Consider the following 8,334-nt stretch of genomic DNA (forward strand, 5'->3'; position numbering starts at 1 on the left):
GACCAAAGAAACATGTTTTCAATCATAGCACAAGATTGGGAAGGAAAATGTAAAACCATGCAATCAGTATGAATAAGTGTGCAAAGACTTGATAAAAACCACTCAATTGATCACGAGATAAACCATAAAATAGTGGTTTATCATGGATTCTTGCATTTCTCTCTTGATTGTTTGTTTGTTTGATTGTTAGTTATTAACCTTTGCTTAGTACCACTTGATGTCATGAGCTTCTTATCTCCTTCATTGAATGATGCGTTCTTTACCCGATCTGAGCTTAGCTAGATTTGATCCGGAAATAGAAAGAACTTTACTTCATCTTAGACAAGCTCGGAGACGGTTAGCCTTTGGAGGTGGTGAAAAGGTTCCTACCAATTCACCTACCATATCCGAAGTGGATTCCGAATCGTCATTCGAAGAAGGCACCGTTTACTCTTCCATAGACACCACTAATAACTCTTCTATTGATCTAGGTATGGACACCGTGGCTACCCGAAGGCGAAACTCTCAAGGAAGCTGGTGCTCTGAATTTTGTTCTTCAACCGACTCACATCCGGCATCTGGACTTAAATGCTAATTTTGAGCTTAAAACGGCTTTAATCAATCTTCTTCCCAAGTATCAAGGACTTCCCGCTCAAGATCCTATTAGACACCTCAAGGACTTCCAAGGTGTATGCTCTACTACTAGGCGGGAAGGCTCTAATGATGTTGCGGTTTGGTTGTATGCTTTTCCTTTCTCTCTTGAAGGAAGAGCTAAGGAGTGGTTCTACTCTTTGCCAAGTGAGATTGTCGGTGATTGAGACTTGCTTCGAAGAGAATTCTTAGACAAATTCTTTTCGCGGCGGTGACCGATAAGTTGCGGAAAGAAATCTCATGCATTATCCAAGGTGAATTGGAAACTTTATATGAATATTTGGAGCGGTTCCGAAAGCTTCTCGACTCATGCCCCAACCACATGATTGACACTCTAGTGTTAATAAGCTATTTTTGTCAAGGGATGAAACTACAAGACAATATCCTCCTAGATTCTTCAAGCAATGGTTTGTTGACAAAATATAGAACGGCGGAAGAGGCTTGGTAATTGATCTCCGACTTGGCCGAATCCACCTTGCATGCTAGACAAAGGAGCAATCACCCTAGAACCGTTAATGAAGTCTCTTCTAGTGGTGAGACCGCCACCCTTACCAAAACCTTGTGTGAGATGACAAGTCTTCTAAAGCAACTCCAAGTGAATCAACAAAAACCTCTATTCCAACAACAACCACCACCTCCTCAAAACCAACAATGCCAATAATTGGTCCCCAAAGAGTATGCAGTATTTGCTCATGCTACTCCCACTATACGGATGAATGTCTGAACCTCCAAGAAGATAACACTCTAGTGGCTACTCATAACTTCTATGATCACTCCTTCTATGAGCGGCATAATCAAGGATACCATTCACAAGGGGACAATTTTAACCAAGGGTACCCCTAACAAGAAGGCAATTGATGCATGCATAAACTAGTTATGCCACGATTTAGGAAATTGCACGATCGGCAAAATTCCTTCCGGCAAGTGCACCGGTTATCGTCAAGTAAAAACTCACAATAGAGTGAGGTCGAATCCCACAAGGATTGGTTGAGTGAGCAATTCGGATTAGAAGTGTGTTCTAGTTGAGCGGAATCAAGATTTAGATGAGAATTGCGGAATGTAAAATTGGCGGGAAACGTAAATGACAAGAAATTGAAATGACAAGGAATTTAAATGGCGGAATCTTAAATTGCATGAATTAAAGAGCAGAAGCTAAATTGCTGAAAATTAAAAGGGAATGGGGGTGATTGCATGAATTGATTTGCAGAATGTAAAAAGAAGTGGAAATCAGAAATGGGGAATTCATTGGGTTATAGGAGATATTGAGATCTCCGAATCAAAACATGTTTATCTCTTCCTCAACCAATGCGTTCATTGAATTTTGCTTGGCAATCTTATATGATTGGATCCCAATCCCTTGGCTCACCAATTCTCTCTAAAAACAAACAAATTCCCAATCCCTTGGTTTAAATGTTCATAAGAAGAGATGATGCTCGATCACTGATTATACCACACAGTTTCATGAACCACAATTTGGTAGGATTACATGTCACAATATCCATCCAAACCCCAATCCAATTCACTGTGAGAAAGCTTCTCTAGCATGAATCCTCCATTCCTTTCCCAAGGTTCCGAAGGATTCCAATTATAGGTAGTTTCTTTCCCAAGACAACTACCCAATGGAATTAGATCGAGAAGCTTTCTAACAAAATTCAAGAGAAAAGATTGAAGAAGAAGATAAACTATTATTGATTCATTGAATTACAATAGAGCTCCCTAACCCAATGAAAGGGGGTTTAGTGAGTCATAGCTCTGAATTCAATTACAAAGATATGAAAACTAGCAAAATGAGAAGGTAAAAGTCCCCCCTAACTTAAATTCTATCCTATTTATACACTTTCTATATTGAGCTTCTGTTGTGTTTCTTGGGCTTTGAGGCCTCTCCCTGCTTTCCTTTTGCTTTGGGTTTATGATCCATAATCTTGATGAGGCTGCTGATCCAAATTCTGTAACATTCATTGAGCCAACTTAGTGATAATCAAATAATAATACATGACTCAACAAATTAAAATTTCAGACTCATCAATCCTTCAGGCCCAATCCCATAAACCATGATATTCAATTGGGTTTCATACCAGAGTAAGTTTAAGTTAATGTTTGTGCTCAAAGACTAACTTAAACCGCAATATTTTTGGCCCAGAAACCTTTTCCAAGAGTGGCGTTTAAGTTGCAGTTTAAGCTTAAACTGCAGCTTAAACGCCAGACACTTCCAGTGAAGCCTTTTGTAGAAGCACGTTTAAGCTTCAGTTTAAGGTTAAACTGAAGCTTAAACGTGGAAATGGAAGATGGCAGCCCTGGAGAGTCATGTAGTCGAACACGTTTAAGCTTCAGTTTAAGGTTAAACTGAAGCTTAAACGTGGAGATAGGAAGGGCAGCCCTGGAGGTCGAACACGTTTAAGCTCCAGTTTAAGGTTAAACTGGAGCTTAAACGTGGAAGAGGAGAAAGCCATCCTGGAGGTCGAACACGTTTAAGCTCCAGTTTAAGGTTAAACTGGAGCTTAAACGTGGAAGAGGAGAAAGGTAGCCCTGGAGGTGTCGAACACGTTTAAGCTCCAGTTTGAGGTTAAACTGGAGCTTAAACGTGGAAATGGAGAGAGCAACCCTGGAGGAGAAAACTTGGTCGAACACGTTTAAGCTCCAGTTTAAGGTTAAACTGGAGCTTAAACGTGGAAATGGCTCCCTGGTGCTTTTCCCATTTCTGGCGTTTAACCTCCAGTTTAAGGTTAAACTGGAGGTTAAACGTGGAACTCTTCCTGAGTGGCATTCTCATTCTGGCGTTTAACCTCCAGTTTAAGGTTAAACTGGAGGTTAAACTTCAATTCCAGCATTTCTTAGCCTTCATGATTCTGGCGTTTAAGCTCCAGTTTAGGCTTAAACTGGAACTTAAACTCCACATGTGATATTCAAGCTTCCTTTATTGATTTTGTTGCTTCCTTGCTTAGCCTCTTCTTCCCTGAAATCATCCAAACAATTGCATCAAAGTCTTGCAAAATTTCATGAGAAATCTTCCATTCATAGCATTCAAGTAATATAATTAAAACTCATGGAATTTGCATCAAAATCATACTGTTTGGATGGTTCATTGCTTTGTTATTCATTTAACCATTCTTGGTTACTTAAAGCTCAAGAAAATGCATAAAACTACTAAAACTAACAGAAAAATGCTAGTGAAACTAGCCTAAGATGCCTTGGCATCACAACACCAAACTTAATACTTGCTTGTCCCTAAGCAAGTCCTGAGTTATTTGAGAAGAAAGTATGAAACAGAAAGCAATTACATTGGCTATATTAGCAAGCATTTGAAGTTCATCAGAAGGGTTTTATGCAGAAAGTTGCAGCATCACTTTTTCATTCTTATCAGGTAAGATTATCACTTTTTCATTGCATCCATCAAACACTGCTATGGCCTCTTGTTATTCTTATGTCTTTGGCACTTTTCTCTTCTTTGTTTTTCCTTTCTTTTTCTTAGAGCTCCTTGTTTGCTTGGTGTCATGTGTTGTGCAAGCCTTTGGCATTTTCTTTTTCTTATCAGTGCACTACACATATCCACTCCAGGCATTTTAGTTCACATTTCTTCTTGAGACATTGGTGCCCAGCACCTCTTTGTGTGACTAAATGTTTTGTATTTAGGTTGCTCTTGATAATGGACTTTTGGTTGATAATCCCGGGTTAGTTAACCCAAGTTACCAAGTGTTGAAACACTCCTCAGAACCTATTCATCCAAGCATATCCTTAATACATAAACACCACAGGCATTTGTCTCAGAAGTTCAAACCATTGGTGCCTAGCTTATTTTCTCAAATTTTTTTGCTTTTTGGTTGCCTTTTTCAGTGGCTTTTTCTTCTTCTTTTTCTTTCTTTTTCATGGCCAAAGACATTTATTCATCAAGATCCATAGACAGTTTTCAATTTCTTCACAAAAATTGATAATTCTACACTCTATTTCCAGTGATCTGACTAAACAATCAAGCATGCATACCACCACTTAATTCTACTTGATTTGTCACTAATTGAGCCAAGTTACTTTTGTTCAAACTTTTCTTTTATTTTAGGAAACAGAACAAGCATGGCAAGCACTTGTTTAAGAAGGTGAAGTTATATCCAAACATCTAGGCATTTACTTTATTCAAAGCAATAAACAGACACTCATACTAAAAAAAAAAACTCCACATAACACTTAAATGACTTATGATGAAAGAAAGCTCATAAAGACAATTCACCAATTATCATTTGATTATTAAGGAACGAGACCACCTCTTATTTATTGCTTGGTTCTTCTTAATTCTTGGGATCCTGCTTCTTCTTGCTTCCTGCCTCTTTTTGACCACTTGTGCTTCCTTTGTCTTTTCTTATGAGCTTGCACAAACAAACAAGTTGCTATCATTTTTCGGTCCATGTGAATGATGAATAGTACTTGCACATGTAAATCAATGATTAACTTCATGAGCTTATAGCCGTGACTTTTGTATGTATGCACACTTATTATTGGACACCAAACTTAGTGTTTGGTAAAGTCTCCTGATGAAATGAAATCCATATTGGTTGTCCTTAATGAATGTGCATAATTCTAATAAATCATAGTCACTTTGGCTCCTTGATTCTAAACAAATTTACTACCCTAAGTAATTGAAACCAAAGTATTAAAACATGTGAATGGTCTACTTGTCATGAATTTCGAAATCCAGAGGAACTTCTTGCTTTTCATGAACCGTGTTCAAAGAGGAACACCAAACTTAATGTTTGGTTGTGCTCTTTGCATGAAAAATTGAATGCATTTTGAATAGAGTTTGGGGTGCCCTCAGGCACACCAAACTTAGAGACAAATTGTATTTTATATGCAATGTTTAGTGCACTCTTTCAGCAGTTGTCCTGAGGATTCAAGTTCATGCATAAGAAACCATGCTTTATTAGATGCAAAACAAAACAAAAAAAAAAGTAAGGATATTAAAAACATGGGTTGCCTCCCATGAAGCGCTTCTTTAACGTCACTAGCTTGACGGTTGTCCCTTGTTAGGGTGGATTGTAGTGCTTGACGTCTTCTCCTCTCACTATGCAAACGTCCCCACTTGATTCCTTCATGACCTCTAAATGTTCCATAGAAAGAACTTTCCTGATTGTGAACACTTGAGGGAGCTGGGAAGGAATGGTTTTGAGGCCAGGTGGGATTGGCAGATAATGACTTGATATCACTTTATCTCCCGGAGAAAAACCTTCAGTGGGAATTTTCTTGTTTCTCCACCCTCTTGGCAATTTCTTTACAATTCTTCCTTTTCTCTTGAAGCTTTCTTCATTGACCCTTATGCTAGGAGGATCCTTCTGATCTGTTTCTTTTGATTCTTGTGGCTTTAACTCTTGCAATTCTTGTTTGCTTTCCAAGGACTGTTTCAGAATTTCAGCTGCTGGATTGCTTTCTTCCAAACTCAGATGGCTACTCTCATCCTTAGGCTTTTCATGTTCTGGTTCAGGCTCAGATGCAGGTTTGAAAACATTGAAAATGAGCTGTTCATCATGTATTCTCAAGATTAGCTCTCCTTGTTCTACATCTATGAGTGCTCTGGCAGTGGCTAGAAATGGCCTTCCCAGAATGATGGGGTGTAGGTAGTTTTCCTCCATGTCCAAAATGACAAAATCTGTGGGGAAAAAATAATTTCCCACTTTCACCAGCACATTCTCAACTACCCCTTCAGCTTGCTTCTGAGTTTTGTCAGCCAGTTGTATGATTACATCAGTGGATCTCACCTCATTCAGTTGTAGTCTCTTCATAAGAGTCAGAGGCATCACATTTATGCTAGCTCCTAGATCACAGAGTCCTCTGTCAATTTTTGTTTCCCCTATGATGCAGGGGATATGAAAACTTCCTGGGTCTGTTTTCTTAGAGATTATATCCTTCTTGATGAGGGCACTGCATTCTTTGTTCATTATTACAGTTTGTCCTCCCTTTAAAACTCTTTTCTTGCTCAGCAATTCCTTTAAATACTTGATATGTGTAGGCATCTGCTGGAGAGTCTCAAGAAAGGGAATATTGATATGGAGAGACTTAAATGTCTCTAAAAACCTTGAATAGGTTTTCCCTTTTTCACCTCCTCCTAACCTCTGAGGAAATGGTGCTTTTGGTTGATATGCTTCCATCATGCCTTTTTGCAGTTCTTTGGCTTGCTCAGTTTCACTTTCCTGCTTAGCTTCTTCCACACCTTCCTTCAAGCTTTCTGGCTCCTGTTTTGAGGGTCTGATTCCTTCTTCTTCTGCGACTTCCTTCAATATGGTGATGGCCTTGCATTCTTCCCATCTCACTCTCTTTTGTTCCCCTTTAGGATTCTTTTCTGTGTCACTAGGGAACACTGCAGTTGATTTGGGGGCCTGTTGAGATAACTCTCCTATTTGAGACTCCATCCTCTTGAGTTTTTCACCATGGTTTCTTAAGGTAGCTCTCACATCATCCCTGAAGCTTTTCAACTCAATTATGTCCTGACCCATGGTTTCCATCATTCCTTCTATCCGGTTTAATTGATCTTGAAATTGTTGGTTCGGATCAGGTTGGGTAGGTTGATTATTTTGGCCATGATATGATGGTTGGGAGTAAGTGTTTTGTGTGGCTTGGTATGATCTTTGGTTGGAGTTTTGGTATGTGGAATTGTTATGTTGGTTGTGGTTGTAAGGTTTGTGGTTTTGTGGTTGGGTTTGTTGGTTCCCCCACCCAAAGTTTGGGTGGTTTTTCCATCCTGGGTTGTAAGTGTTGGAATGTGGATCATATGATTGCCTTTGTTGGTTTCCCACATAGTTGGCCTCTTCCCAATCACTTCCTTCAATGCTTACTTCCTCTTGATCTTGTGTGTGTATTGCAGCCACTTGCTTTGTTTCTAATTGCCTGGTAAGCTCTGCTAGTTGCTTGGCAAACACCTTGTTTTGGGCTAAAATTGTATCAACATGGTTCAGCTCCATGACTCCCTTAGTGTTGTGTCTCTCTGAAGCATAGTAGTACTCATTCTCAGCCACTGTCTCAATCACTTCAATGGCTTCTTCCACAGTCTTTTTCCTGTTCAATGAACCTCCCGATGAATGGTCTACCGCCTTCCTTGATTCATAAGAAAGTCCATCATAGAAAATATGCAATTGCACCCAGTCATGGAACATGTCTGGTGGGCATTTCCTTGTCAAATCCTTGAACCTCTCCCATGCCTCGTAGAGAGTTTCACCATCTTGTTGTCTAAAAGTCTGAACCTCAGATCGAAGCCTATTGACCTTTTGTGGGGGGTAGAAACGTGCCAGAAACTTGCTTTCCACCTCATCCCATGTTGTTAGACTCCCCCTTGGGAATGATTCCAGCCACTTAGCTGCCTTGTCCCTAAGTGAAAATGGGAACAAAAGCAGTTTATAGGCATCTTCCTAGACTCCATTGGACTTCACAGTGTCGCAAATTCTCAGGAATTTTGTGAGATGTTGGTTTGGATCTTCATTAGCACTCCCACCAAATGAACAATGATTCTCCACAAGTGATATTAGCTGTGGTTTGAGCTCAAAATTGTTGGCCTGAATGGGTGGTTTCTGAATGCTGCTACCACAATTCCCAGAGGTTGGGTTTATGTATGAACTAAGAACCCTCCTCTCAGGAATAGCATTGTTTCCATCAGCTCTCTCATGGTTGTGAACTTCTCTCTCCATGTTGAGGTCTAGAGCTTCCTCAAAATTGTCCTCAGATTCTCCTTCA

At 39.6% G+C, this 8,334-nt stretch overlaps 1 non-coding gene across 1 annotated transcript; it reads left to right on the forward strand.

The window, feature by feature from the left end:
• The first annotated feature begins 7,758 nt into the window (after positions 1-7,758).
• Positions 7,759-7,862, forward strand: LOC148574517 (small nucleolar RNA R71). Its single transcript, XR_015906195.1, has one exon. It is a non-coding gene; the product is annotated as a small nucleolar RNA R71 (small nucleolar RNA).
• The last annotated feature ends 472 nt before the right edge of the window (positions 7,863-8,334 follow it).

Source organism: Arachis ipaensis, chromosome B2 (assembly GCF_059453495.1).
Source record: "Arachis ipaensis isolate K30076 ecotype BB chromosome B2, ASM5945349v1, whole genome shotgun sequence".
NCBI classification, from domain to species: domain Eukaryota; kingdom Viridiplantae; phylum Streptophyta; class Magnoliopsida; order Fabales; family Fabaceae; genus Arachis; species Arachis ipaensis.